Below are 13,805 nucleotides of genomic sequence, written 5' to 3'. Positions count from 1 at the left end.
GAGTTTGAAGGAGAAGTTCGAGATGTTGCCGGGGTAACGAATGAGAACGCGGTCGACAGCCACCGGTGGTGTGCCGGGGTTCTTGAGGAAGGAGAGTGGGAGGTAGGGGAGGGCCTCCCACTGGCGGCGCCAGGCACGAGAGAGCGCAGAGGCGCGGACGGCGTCGCGGAGGTCGAGATGGGTGAGGATGCAGTCGAGCAGGGGCGGCGGAAGGGAGATCAGCAGGTCCGCCGCCGGCTCGCTCGTCCGCGCGCGGTGGCGCGATCCCGCCGCCATCTGTTAGTATGTGACCCTAGGGCTACGATTTTCCCTCTCTAAAAGTCGCTCTTCGCAGGATGGTTTATTTCTTCCTAATATATGTTCACCAAGAAGATTTCTAACCGGTTATATATTATCGATTCACGCGATCCCTACGGTCTCTGTTGAAAAAAATAGAAAAGATACATGCAAATTTTATTTGCATATTCAACAAGACTCCTGACTGTCTCTAAAAAAAAAACAAGACTCCTGTTCTAGGCACCATGCATGTTCGTCCACAGTTGAGATTTAAAGACCCGGAAGAAGTTACGTAAAATATAGACACGTTTAATCATCAAACATTAAAATAAATGGTACAGTATAACTGTGACATGTACCAAAAAAGAAAAGGTACAGCCGTTCCCTAAAAAAAAGGTACATCCGAAACCTGTATGCAAACGGGAATGTCAAAAGTGTAAGACAAGGACACCTAGCTATAAACCTACATTTTGTCAACGAAAAAAGCCTACAAGCCCAAGCAGAACTTTTATTATTCATTTTGGCAACACCCATGACATGTTTCAACGGGGGGTGCTGTACGCCGAGCAAGCGCCGCACACCCCAAGGCGGGTTGTTGGGTCGGCCGAACATTTCCACTCCTTTATTTTTTAACTTTTTCTTTCTGTTCTATTTTTCTTTTTACGTTTTGAAAAAGCTGATTCTTTTTAGATCCGATTTTTAAAAATTATTTTAGTTTTTTCTGAAATTTAAATATTTTCAAAATTTGAACATTTTTCAGATTTGAATAATTTTTAAATTGGAAGAAATTTTAAATTGGAACAAATTTTCAAAAATTATTATTTTTTTAATATATGAACAACTTTCGAATTTTATTATTTTTAAAATTTGAACAAATTTTAAATTTAAACAATTTTTGAATTCGAATAATTTTATATTTTGAACAATTTCGAATTTGACAAAAAAATCATATTTAAACAATTTTGGTATTTGAACAATTTTTATACTTGAACAATTTTCGCATTTGAACAATGTTTATACTTGAACAATTTTCGAATTTGAATTTTTTTCGAATATTTGAGATTGAACATTTTATATTTACAAATATATTTAAATTTAAAAATTAAATCTTAAGAACGAAAAAAAAAGAAACAGAAAAAAACAGGAAAAACAGAAACAAAAAAGAAAAAGAAACAAAAAACAAAAATAAAACAAAAAACAAAAAATATCACAAACTGGACCGGCCTGGCTGGTGTGCGGCGCGCGGTAGCCACCGATCTGGTCGGCATATAGGATTTGCATGTTTCAACACGCTGGCCATCTAATGGGATCACTATTTTTAATGAAGAGGCCCAAACCATCAGGTAGACGAAAACATGGGCGGCCAATCTCTACTACTTAAAAAGACTAAACTGGTTCCTTATTCTGCCCAGCCATACGTCAAACCTTTCGTCGTCCCCCTTCGTCCGTGTCGTCGCCTCGTCCTTATGGGCCTGGCCCAATTTCATTATCCTCTATACGGAAGGAGGAAACCCTCCCGCAATGGCCGCTCCGCTCGCCCGTAGATCTTCCGCCTGCCGCCGCTCACGCCGCAGTTGAGAACCGCGTCGCACGTCCTCCCCAGATTCCAGCGCCGCCGTCACGACCCGGCCCCATCTCTTCCTCCTGGCTTGCTCCTGGCACGATCGGCGGTTCTGGAATTTGGGCGAGCGGTTGCACTGGCGATTGCTGCTGGCGGCGAGCGGCTTCACCCGCGATTGCAGCCGGCGGCTGAACCTGGGATTGCGGCGGGCGGCTGCAGCTGGGGACAGCCGCCAGCGGTTTCGGGGCAAGCGCGCGACCTCGCCGGCGCGCGTCGCTGCGGTAGGCTATGTGTGCGGGCGGCCTTGTACCCGGCGGCAACGGGTGGCTCCGTGGTCTCGGGATTTTCATGGGCGAATGGCGTGGTTTGGTGAGCTCGGTACCCCTATTTTGGCCACCACGGCTGGTGGGATCGGTGGTGTTCGGCGCGAGTGGATTCGTGCGAGCGGAGCGATTATTCTTCTCTGCCGGCGTTCTTCTACTGCTATCACGGTATGAGGAATCCTCTCGCAAAATCATACCTCTTTGCCCGATTTGCTTTTACTAATTTTACCTGGCAATTTTTTGGATCAGGATTTCAGCGGAAGGGGCATGCTATGGAGCCAGGGAAGATCCTTGACTCCTCGTTGTTAGTGCTCCTTACCATAGCTGAGATTGAGTCCACAACACGCTTGGAACCAGCGCCGCCGGCTGGAAAAGCAGCGGCTCGTATGCCTTTGGGGTCTCATCGCCGGCTGAAATCGAATATGATCATCTCACCTTGACATCGCTCTTCATGAGCACCCACCGTCCCCTAACTCCACTAGCCGCTGAAATCAACCACCAGCCTCTGTACCTGAGTTCCCCAACCTGCAGTTCACGTCCAAGATCCGTGACATCCAGATGTCCCCCAAGGTTTGTTATGAATGATTGTTTTGTCTGTAGCAGCATTCTAGATTGTGAATGACCATGACATAACATTCTTATTTTGTCATCTATTTTTTTTATCGATTCTTTGATACGGTGAATTGGTACTATGCAAGTTACCACAATTGTGCGATTGACATAGATGAAATAGTGGGTGATCCAGTTTCAGTAGATCCAATTGCAAGTACTCTTATTTATGTTCTTGGTTAGATCAATTGGTCAACATAAGCGAAAGAGGTTCTAATTCATGTGTATTTTCATGTACGGCAGCCAAATTTCTGCTCGGTCCAGATGCATCACATAATTTTCTTGTTTTAGTTATCACGCATGGCCTGTTGTTTATGTAACTGCAAATGCGAGTTATATTTATTCCAATTAAAGCTGGTGTTTGCTTCTTAATACATGTTAAAGGCATTTTGGCATATTTTTTGTACACAAGTTAAACTAATTGCAGAAAAAATGCTTCCTTGCCGTTAAGTATGTGAGTGTTCCTAATTGGATAGTTTTCTGTATCAAAGGAATTTTGTCGGCTTGCCTTTTACTGGCCGTTGACAATGATTTATGTGGTTAGCTGTTACTTCTCTATCTCTACTACTTAAAAAGACTAAACTGGTTCCTTATTCTGCCCAGCCATACGTCAAACCTTTCGTCGTCCCCCTTCGTCCGTGTCGTCGCCTCATCCCTTATGGGCCTGGCCCAATTTCATTATCCTCTATACGGAAGGAGGAAACCCTCCCGCAATCGCCGCTCCGCTCGCCCGTAGATCTTCCGCCTGCCGCCGCTCACGCCGCAGTTGAGAACCGCGTCGCACGTCCTCCCCAGATTCCAGCGCCGCTGTCACGACCTGGCCCCATCTCTTCCTCCTGGCTTGCTCCCCCTCTGTCGCATCTCCTCCCGGCCCCTCAGACCTCAGGTGCTCGCGGGGACGAAGTCATTGCCCTCGCCTACCTCTCCTTCCCCAAGGCCTCGCGCAGGGACCACGCACCACCACCGAGCTCAGAGGCGTTGAGATGATGGCATGGCGCCGAAGAAGCACATGTGGATGAATCCCGTTCGCATCAAGCTCACCTGCTGCCCCATCCCACTGTGGATTCTTCTGCGCCTCGCCTCCCTCGCCTTTCGTCCCACGCACGCGATTCCACTGTCTTGTCGTAAGGAGTGCGGAGGCCAACAACACCATCTGCAGCCCAGATCTGATGGATGCCGCGGCCAGAAAAACCATCGCCGACGACTCACCTAACCGTGTCGGGCTCGAATCAGGGCTCCCTCGGATCGGATCTGTTGTTTGATGGCGCCGACGACCAAAACCACCCCAAGTCGTCAACCCACTTTGTCGGTGGCGGCGAAGATGAGCGGGTCGGAGCTCGACCCGAAGTGTGGAGAACATACATGGAAGGTCCTCGAGCACACCATCCATGAGATCTACAACCACAACACCAGTGGCCTCTCCTCCGAGAAGGTATACATGTCGGTTCTCCAATCCTCCCCAATCCCCATCCAATCCGCCCTAAGCTAGCCTGACTGATCTTGCCATCACCACCGCTGCCGCTCGCTGCCCCTCCTGCTTTAATATGGTTCTGAGGTCTGTGATAGTATGCAATATTAACCAGCATGTGATACTCTTGTCCTGTATGGAGTAGATCGGTATTCATGTCCTGTATAATATAGTGATGGCAGAAATTGATCTCTATCAGAGAGAATTTCACTTGATGGAAAATGACCTACCGACTTTACAGAAATAAAGAACTTTTTTGTGGCATTGTGCATGTAATCCATTGCCAATATTATTAATGTTTGAACCTCTGGGTATTGTTCGTCAAGTTGTTGGGCAGACTGTGATATTTGAATGATTCCATCGTCTTTGGTGAGTTTATGGCAGTGAAAACTCAAATTGAATGCTTCTATATTAATGTTTGAACCTCCGACTTTTTAGTGGTGCACAACTGTGTATCTAGGTTCTTATACTGCAAACATTTGCCATCTGTGTCTATCGTGATGGTGACAGTTTTCTATTCAGATGTGTGATCATTTTATTTTGTATCAGATTGGTTTACTTCGTTTTCAGCAGTACATATCATTATCAAATTGCATGCAGTAATTTACTCATACTTTGCATATTTGTCTGCTTATAGCGAGAAGCGAAAACTGTTAAATGCATAATGCTTGCATCTACTGCAATACACGTGTGATAGTTTTTACTATACAAAACATTCAAGATAAGCAACGTGGAGGCGCATGCCCATGTATATCTTCGGTTGTGAGGTGAAAATAAATAGCAGAGATGATAAATTGTTCTAACTCTGGCTATTATTTGACAGACTTTAGAAGAGGGTAGTTTTTCAACATGAGTAATTAAGTATACCCTTATGTAAGCTATGAGTCATAACATTGGCGTAATATGAGCTTACCTAAAATGGATTTCTAATAAGCTATGTCATATGAACTAACTAGCCCATATATGACATGGCAGGTGTTCTAGAATGAGATGGTATGTATGTACACAATGCTTCAGAGACATTTATTATTTGCTCATACTTCCATAAAGAAGTAAAGGTATAGTTTCTTCATGCATACCATCTGATTCCTCACTACTCTTGAATGTTATGTCCAATCTTTTCAAAGATTTCCATTAGTTTTATCATTACCACTCTGACACCACTCTCCTTGTCTTTGTTAAGGCTATTTTAGCCTCTTGTTAGTGACCATTTTAGAATTTACTCTTATGTGTCAAATTTTCAGTGCTCCAGTGGTTCGACCTGTTAGAAACAGGTTATAATGTACTCATTTGTTGGGTTAAGGTGCACCAAATTTAGAAATTTAATCACTTTTATATAGTTCAGTAGTTGTCAAATACTATTTTATTCTATTAATTTTGCAGGTTATGATGCTACTACTTTTTAAGTTTCAGTATAGGTCAAATAGTATTTTTAAGTTTGAGTATAGGTTAATCTTTTCATGCTTTGGTGTCTTTGTTTTCTTAGGATTCTACTACTTTTTAAGTTTGAGTATATGTTACATATGAACTAATGTGGACGTTTATATCATTTATTAATCTGATATTTTTTCCATGACAGGCATCCATAATGCCAAGAAGAAAAAGTTTGGGGCCGTAGCAGGAAGATACTTACATGGATATTCTTGCTGCATTAATAGCCGGTTAGTTGTGAAGTTTGGCCTCTCAAGTAGTCTAATCCTCGATAGCAACCATAGATTTTCTTTTGTTACCTAAGGCTGGTCAATATTTGTATGGCGTTTGAAGTTTACATCATTCCTACTAATAACTAAGTTTACTCAGAAGTGTTCCTCTCTTTCTTGTAGACGAACATAGGTGTATGTACTACTGTGAATGCAGGAGAGCAAGCGTCAAACATAATATTTCACTTTTCGGAGCCGAAGAGAAGACGACCAGAGACATGAATCTGGCAACTTCAGTATGAGGGGCTCAGTGACCATTGAAAGAAGTCTCGAGAAAATAACAAGAGAGGTGTTGTACAAGGTGACCAAGAAAGGAAGCAGAAAGTCGACTAGGGACAGGATTTTTCCCACATGAATCAGAGGTACAAAGTCAAGTTTCCCTTGCTCCATTCTATAATTGCTTCACTATATATGATCTACTGCAATACTAGGGCTACAAATTTGTGATGTGTAGAGATGAAACCACTAATTGCGTATGAATTGCTTCAGGTACTATTCAGTTCCCTTTTCTCCCTTTCTTTATCAACTTCAGTCATAAATACATGGTGAGGTATTTGTTGTGACTTATGCTCTATTCAGTCAGAAATACATGCAGAGTTATTCTACATGATGTGCCTTGATTTCTTACTTTCCATGTATTTATTTCCTGGGGGCTTATCAACCTTTTTCCAATGAATTGGTAATATCTATGGCTGCACTTAATAGTTGTTATGTAGGCCAATTGCCTCATGGACCGATATGCTATTCGACAAGATGTGCCCTCATTTCTTATTTTCCATGTATTTAACACTTGATGTTTATCCAATTTATTGAATCACCTCTGATTTTTGTATCTCAGTTTAATTTTTCTCTTTTTTTTTTGCTAATTATGATGTAAGTTTCTGAGAGTGTTGGCTGTGATGCACCGATTTCAAATCAATAAAAGGAGGTAATCTATAATAACCTTGTGAGCAGAGGTAATTATCTCCGTCTCTTTCACATGATGTATTTAAGTTCTACTGTATTTTGAAGCCAGTCATGTATGTCTCTTGGAGTGCTGTTAGTAATGACTTAGTAACGATTTACGCTTAACCATTTTACAATATGGGATGGAACTTTGTGCAAGTTTTAGATGATTTACTTTTCTTTTGGTCCACTATGAGGTGTGAAGTGGTAAAGATCAACTATTCTCACTTCTATGCATGACTTCTGGAGAGGTTACTTTCTTGCTCTCTTAAGTTTGATAATCTTACAGTACTTGGTAGATGGACACTATGCATTCAACTATCATCATTATGTTACAAAGTAGTATTCTGCATTCAACCTTTGTACATCATAAGATGGCATTCTGCAGTGACATACTGACATGTTGTTTAGAAGATTGTCATTCTCCTGCTCCAAACAAATGGCATGCACAGTTTAAATAATTCAATCTATGCGCCTAGGTTAAGCATGTAGCCATGTTTTCGCAAAGGTTGATTATACAATTTAAATGCTTTATTCCTATGCAATATAGTTAAATAAATCTGTCTGGCATTTACGAGCATTTCTGCTTGAGAACAACCGAACCAAGTGTATATTGGTGTCTATATTATAAGCTCTATTTTATGTTTGGAAGCTAGAAGCTCATATACTTATATTTTGGATTCAATAATTTGTTGAACTGGTTATTTAACTGCTGCAAGACACGTTCAGCTTTCAATTTTGAAAAAAATCCTATCTTGTTTGACCCCACTGGGTTGGTAATCCTGCCAAGTTCCTAAGGAAGCTTACAGTGGAGGAGATTGCCTTCATCTCCCACTCAGCAACCAACTACTTCAACTTAGCTCAAGTTTATGCAGCCGAGAATCAAGAGCTTCGATGAGATTGAGCTTGAGAAGAAGTTGAGGAAGAAGTTTGCTCACAAAGACGAGGAGTACGACTCGATGCTTGGAGTGGTCCGCGAGATACCTCCGCAGCTCATCCTTAAGGCGGCTGCCATTGCTCATTGAACGTTTTTCTCTTGTCAGGCCCCTGGGGATGCCTTGTGATGTTACATGGTGACTTAGAACATTTGACGTATGTCTGGTGTTGTTCTCTATTTTTTCCCCAATAAGATTTGGGTCGAGCAATGTTGTAGGATCGACCATATACAGTACATCTCTTTTCTATTGAAATGAAGAGAATCCTGGTATCACTTTTGCACATTCGGAATGTAGTGCATTGTGCACATTATTGAAGAAGTGATGTTTTGCACCGAAAGGTGCCTGTAGTGGCGTGTTTGCCTTTGGAAGTCTGATCCCTCTGCCCCATGCAGGAACCGCATGTGTTTGACATCATCTGCTCAATGTCCTATGGTCATCATCCATGGTTGAATGCTGGTAGAAGATCTTCTCTATCAGATAAGTACACATTTCTTTTTCTAGATATTTTGGTTCAAATTTCTTTCTAAATTTAATTATTTTTGTTTTTCTGGAAATGTGTTCAGTAAGTTAGAAAAAAGGAGTAGCCACTGAGAAGCATTATATCTTCTGTAGAACAACATAAGTTTGTCCTGTTTGCAGATAATTTTATGGATTGATTTCTCTATAGATAATGCAATAGGACGTGTAGTAGAGGTAGTAGGAAGGGAAGACATACCATACCTTACTATGTTGTAGATAATAGTGCAATTAATAGCTTGTACTGTGGCTTGACAAAACCGAGTGTCTATTGCAATAGCTTGTACACTGACTTGCATGTGTTCTCTACCCCATATTGTTGGTGATATGGTATGATATTGTAATTATCTTTGCCTTCTATGAGGCTATGGGTTTTTGAAAAAAAAAATCATATATTTCATATTTAGAGTACTCATGTCCTTCTAAGAACCGAGTCCAAATCACATGTGTTGCTAATTATTTTATGCAATGATGGCTAATATGATGTCAAGTCGTGATATTTGCAAATGAGACACATGACGTTATGAAAAGGGATATCAAACTATAAGTCGTCATAGAGATGAAGGGTACCAAAAAATCAAATTACATTTACATTTCTTGTTTTCTCGTGGTAAAGCACGAACATTTAACTATTTATTGATACAAATGTATTAGTAGAGTGCTTATTTTATATTTAAATCATGTCAATTGTATCGGTAGTTAAAATATGGTTTAGTCTTAGTTTGGCAACAAAGTTTTTCCAAAACTGAAGTATTGCAAAACTGAAGTATTTCAGTGCACGGTGAAGGAATACTGCAGTTTTGTGATACATTAGTATTTCTCTGTTTCGACAAAAACTGCAAAGTATTTGGAGAATGTTGTTTTACCGTCCATTTGACCGACTGATGGGAGTTGTGTGAACGTCATATACTACTACACGAGAACTAAAAAAAGTGTAGCAAGCTAATAATAATGATTCAAGCAAAGCACTCGTATGTCTGTGTAGGATAATGGACTTGTGAGAAGTAGATGAAGAAAATGCATCAGAGCCAGCAAAGTGCATGCACTGAACTAGGTCCGTGCCACCTGTAGCTATGCTATATATTATGATGTGTGTCTTTTCTGGTCGTCCATGTTTGCGATCTATCTCGTGAGGAAAGTGGTGGGCTGCGGTCAATGATAGCTAAGGAGCATGTGTGTCGTTCTTTTTCTCGCTTTCTCCATTTCAGAAAAAAGAGGTCTGGAGTTGATTTTTTAATACTTCGAAACAACCACAGTTTTTTGGGATACTTCAGTATTAATACCACAGTTTTTCATCGCTCCCAAACACATCAAAGTATTCTAAACTGCAGTAATTTAGAAAACTGCAGTATTTTCCCAAAAACTTCAAAAATATTTTTCTACCAAACACAGCCTTAAACGAGATATAATCTTATTGGTTTGTAGAATATATTGTGGCTTTTTTCAAATGTGAAGTTTTGGATGTGACATGTTACAAGGAAAAATAGTGCCACGCCCTTTTTTTCGTTTCGCTGTCTTTTGAATTTTCATATTGAGTTGTAAACTATATATGTGCATTGAAAAATAAAATTTGATTACCCGTGGCAACGCACGGGCATTTATACTAGTATATCAAGAAGTCACGCTTCCCGTATTAGGATTCCCACTCTTGGATTTGCGCTTGCGTCGATCTTCTCCATCAAATTCATGGGCAAAATAAATCACTACCTCTGAATATAAATTAGCAACTTCTATTTTTCTAAGATAATCGGTCAACTCAAGCATTGAGTTTGCGAAGGTTGTGTCTGGCTCGGACAAGGTAGTATCGGGCGTTTTCTCGGCCGGCCGACTAGGTGATACTACCTCCGATTCAAGGAATAAGGCGCCCTGGGTTTTACATGTTTTTTGTTTGACCAAGAATTACTTCAAATATATAAAAATTGTTTGTATGAAATTAGCATCATTAGAAAGTGCTTTTCAATACGAATCCAACGATACTAATTACATATAATATAATCAAGATTGTGTTGCTCAATTTTTATGGTCAAAGTTCGTCTTAGAATACGCGTGCGCCTTGTTCCTTGGCACGGAGGTAGTATCAGGCGAACATTGCATTTGTACATTTTTCTTCCAACACTCGTGATTCATCATGAATGTACTCTTGACTTTCTGACGGCCGGAGTAGGTATTAATTTTCAACAAATACTGCTCTAACATTGATTATGATACAGCAAATATAGGTATTACAAAGAATAGGTATTAGTTTGAAATAAGAATGAACCTACATTCCAGCATAGGTATTTTTGTTGCTTTAAAAAAAGTATGTGTAAGTTTTGAAATGTAAAAATCATGCACATATATTGAGTTGAAACTTAGCGAAATAAATTTTCTTGAAACAATTTTTCTATTTTTGAAAAAAATATATATTGAGTTGAAAGTTCAGATTTTTTATTTACGTGCAGAAGTTTTGGATTCTCTTGAGAGTAATTAAGCTATTAATAATACATAAAAAACATGTACCTCTATGTATCTTCCAAGTTACATGGTATCTACTGAAACTCCACCTGATGTTCTCCAGTAAATCACCAATTCATGCCTTACTCTCTTTATGAACTTATTAAATTATTAAAAGTCATACTGTATTGAATACATGTATCTTACTATTCAATCTCAATGGTTCCTAATCCTTTAAAGTTTAAAACAATGTGTCACTACAGTAAAAAAATCTCATTACGATACATATGGTATGTTTTCCAAGTTGACACATTCATGTCGAATGAAATGTAAAATACGTGAGAATGAGAACATATTTTAAGAGTGGCAAGAGGGGCTAGGAGGGATAAAGTTACAACAAAGAGAAAAAAATAATTGTTGGTTTGTTTTAAAATAGATGATGTTCTAAAGACGCGCAACCAAACTTACCAATTATTGATCACCGATATATGAATATATTAGAAAAACACGCCAAAATAATATAAGATCATTAAATTTGTGCTGAAAAACAATTTAGGATTTTATCATGATTTAATTTATTGTGACATATTCATATAAAATAAAATTTAAAGCTTCGTCTTGATACCACCCGTGCCCAAAATTTCACATGTTTCTCATTGGATTGAGAACATTACATTTTAAAGCAGAGGAAATAAATAACAAGTACACCGATCCACTGAAAGAAAATGGAAAAAAAATACAGTTTGTATGGCCTAACTCTCAATTAGGAACATTTATTTTCTATTATAAAAATCGTCTAGCCCTTGCTTAGGTGAACCTTACTTATAATTGTTAAGTGGAGCAAACTATAAAAAGGGTGCAAATGACTTAATATTATTCACTTCAAAATTAAAGATGATTAAGAAGTTTGTTAAAGCACAACATTTTATATAAGCAATTATGTTATATTATTTCTTGCATAGTCCATAAAATGGTAAAATAATTATTTAAATATTTTTTAGAGAGAGTGGCCAAATGGCTCCTGAGCTACATGTAGCTCATTTTTTAAATATTCGGAAATGAAATTTGAAAGTTTCCAAAAAAAACTAGGACAGAAATTCTTGATGTAGATAATAATAAAGTCTACTAGTGTGCAGAAAATCTGTCAGAAATTCATTGTATCTTTGTCTCAGCAAAAATGACAAATGCATGGATCTGGGTGTGTTGAACAGTACACAATTTGAAAAGTTTTTATTTTTGTGTAGCCTAAGATATAACGAATTGTTAATCGAGATTTTTCACAGTGGTAGAGTTCAACAATGTCTACACCAAAAATTTTGTTTCCAATTTTTTTGAAACTTACAAATGCCATGTACACTACTAGGAAAACCCTAATCTGTGGCGCACGTTTTTGACTTTCTGTGGCGCATAATCCGTGCGCCACATAAGTCACGTCACTAAATTTTATTTCTGTGGCGCATATCTACATGCGCCACCGAAATTTCAAACTTCTGTGACGCACCAGACAGGCATGCACACTAAAAATATTGCGGCCACCATGCTAGTTATTTCATGACAGCAGTATGTGGGAAGATCTAGAAACAATTGAGTAACGAATGCAAAAGACTCCCTAAAGTGAATGAAAGACACTATAACGTGCCAAATATCAATGAACACGAATTTATTATTGCGTGATGCATACATATCCGCATCCCGCATCTGATGGGGGATCATTGCTGACTTAAACAACGCGACACCACGATGAACGAAAATGAAGGGAAATACTTTGGTAGAGGGCTGCTTAGTGCTTACACATACGACGGATAACTGGAAGACAGTAAATAAGGACGGGAAATACAAGTTAATAAGGACGGGAAATACAGGTACTGGAACAACGAAGTAGACTGTAGACACACCATGCATGGTGAGGTACTGAGGTGCATGCTCGTGTCTCCCACGCGCGCGCATGTGGTGTTCCTCCTTGTCCGGCGCCTCGATCAGATCTAGGTGAGCTTGATCTGGCATACGCCAAAGGCGTAAACGTTGCACTGCACAAATAATGTGGGAAACTCGTAGCAAAATGCATACTGAACGCCGAAGCACCCGTCCTTGCATCGGAAGCCTGGAATGGTATTACATATACTCGCGTCCATCGGCACAGACCCGTATGCCGCCGCCGGCGTCGCCATCAGCAGCTGTACAGTGAACAGGGCTAGCACGAGGACGGCGGCCATCTTAAGCACGGAGCTGGAAGCCATTGCAAGAGCTAGCGGATGGAAGCTCTAGCGAACTGGAAGTGTTTGCTGCTGGCTAGCTAGCTTACGTTGAGGTTGTTGCAGCTAAACTAGCTGGGGGTCCTATTTATAGGCACAAGGAGGCATTAACTAGTCCATCTCCTTTGCCAGGCTTGATCTCACATCTAATACTTACTGAGTACTATCATACTAACATGATAATGCACTACTAATATTATTAATCCTCGAAGGCATCCATGATAGTGGACTTTGGAGTTTTCCCATGCACGCATGCATGTAAGTATGTAACATATCTCAAGCCAGCTAGCTAGCTGCATGCATGCTATAGTCATACTCGACTTAAGGGAAGAAAATCCTATACGACCGGGTCGTATAGGGCAAAGCGCTGGACCACCTTTCCCGAGCGACACCTAGCACACCGAATCTCAATGCCGGTCCCTAATTCTTACTTGCCAAATTCTCATCTCTCCTTCATGTCAAAAAAAATTCTCATCTCTCATTGCGACAGACTCCCCTGTCGGCCTGCTGTGTCCCCGCAATTACAGTCCACCGGCGAGGATGTAGATCACCCCCCGAAGTCCCAAGCGCTCCACTCCACCCTGCTTCTTCCCCGGTCATCCTCGGTCAAGGAGACCTGCCTTCTCGCCCCGGTGAAGCAACCATCGCGCTCTTCCTAGAGCCTCCCTCCTCGGCGCCGCCGCTCGCAGGACTGCCGGCCGACCGGCCGATTTGTTTTGCCCCGTTGGATTTGGTGCGCAATTCTTGCTTTCGCTGGAGAAAATCGTTCTTGGATGCCACTCCA

General features: G+C 40.6%; 1 long non-coding RNA gene across 1 annotated transcript; it reads left to right on the top strand.

The window, feature by feature from the left end:
- The first annotated feature begins 1,749 nt into the window (after positions 1 to 1,749).
- On the top strand, positions 1,750 to 7,522 carry LOC127301384 (uncharacterized). Its single transcript, XR_007852036.2, has 5 exons — positions 1,750 to 2,328; positions 2,410 to 2,730; positions 5,213 to 5,295; positions 5,817 to 5,898; positions 6,061 to 7,522. It is a non-coding gene; the product is annotated as an uncharacterized lncRNA (long non-coding RNA).
- Positions 7,523 to 13,805: the final 6,283 nt, after the last annotated feature.

This window comes from Lolium perenne, chromosome 5 (assembly GCF_019359855.2).
Source record: "Lolium perenne isolate Kyuss_39 chromosome 5, Kyuss_2.0, whole genome shotgun sequence".
NCBI lineage: Eukaryota > Viridiplantae > Streptophyta > Magnoliopsida > Poales > Poaceae > Lolium > Lolium perenne.
The sequence above is the reverse complement of the archived record's forward strand: the minus strand, read 5'-3'. Positions and strand labels throughout refer to the sequence as shown.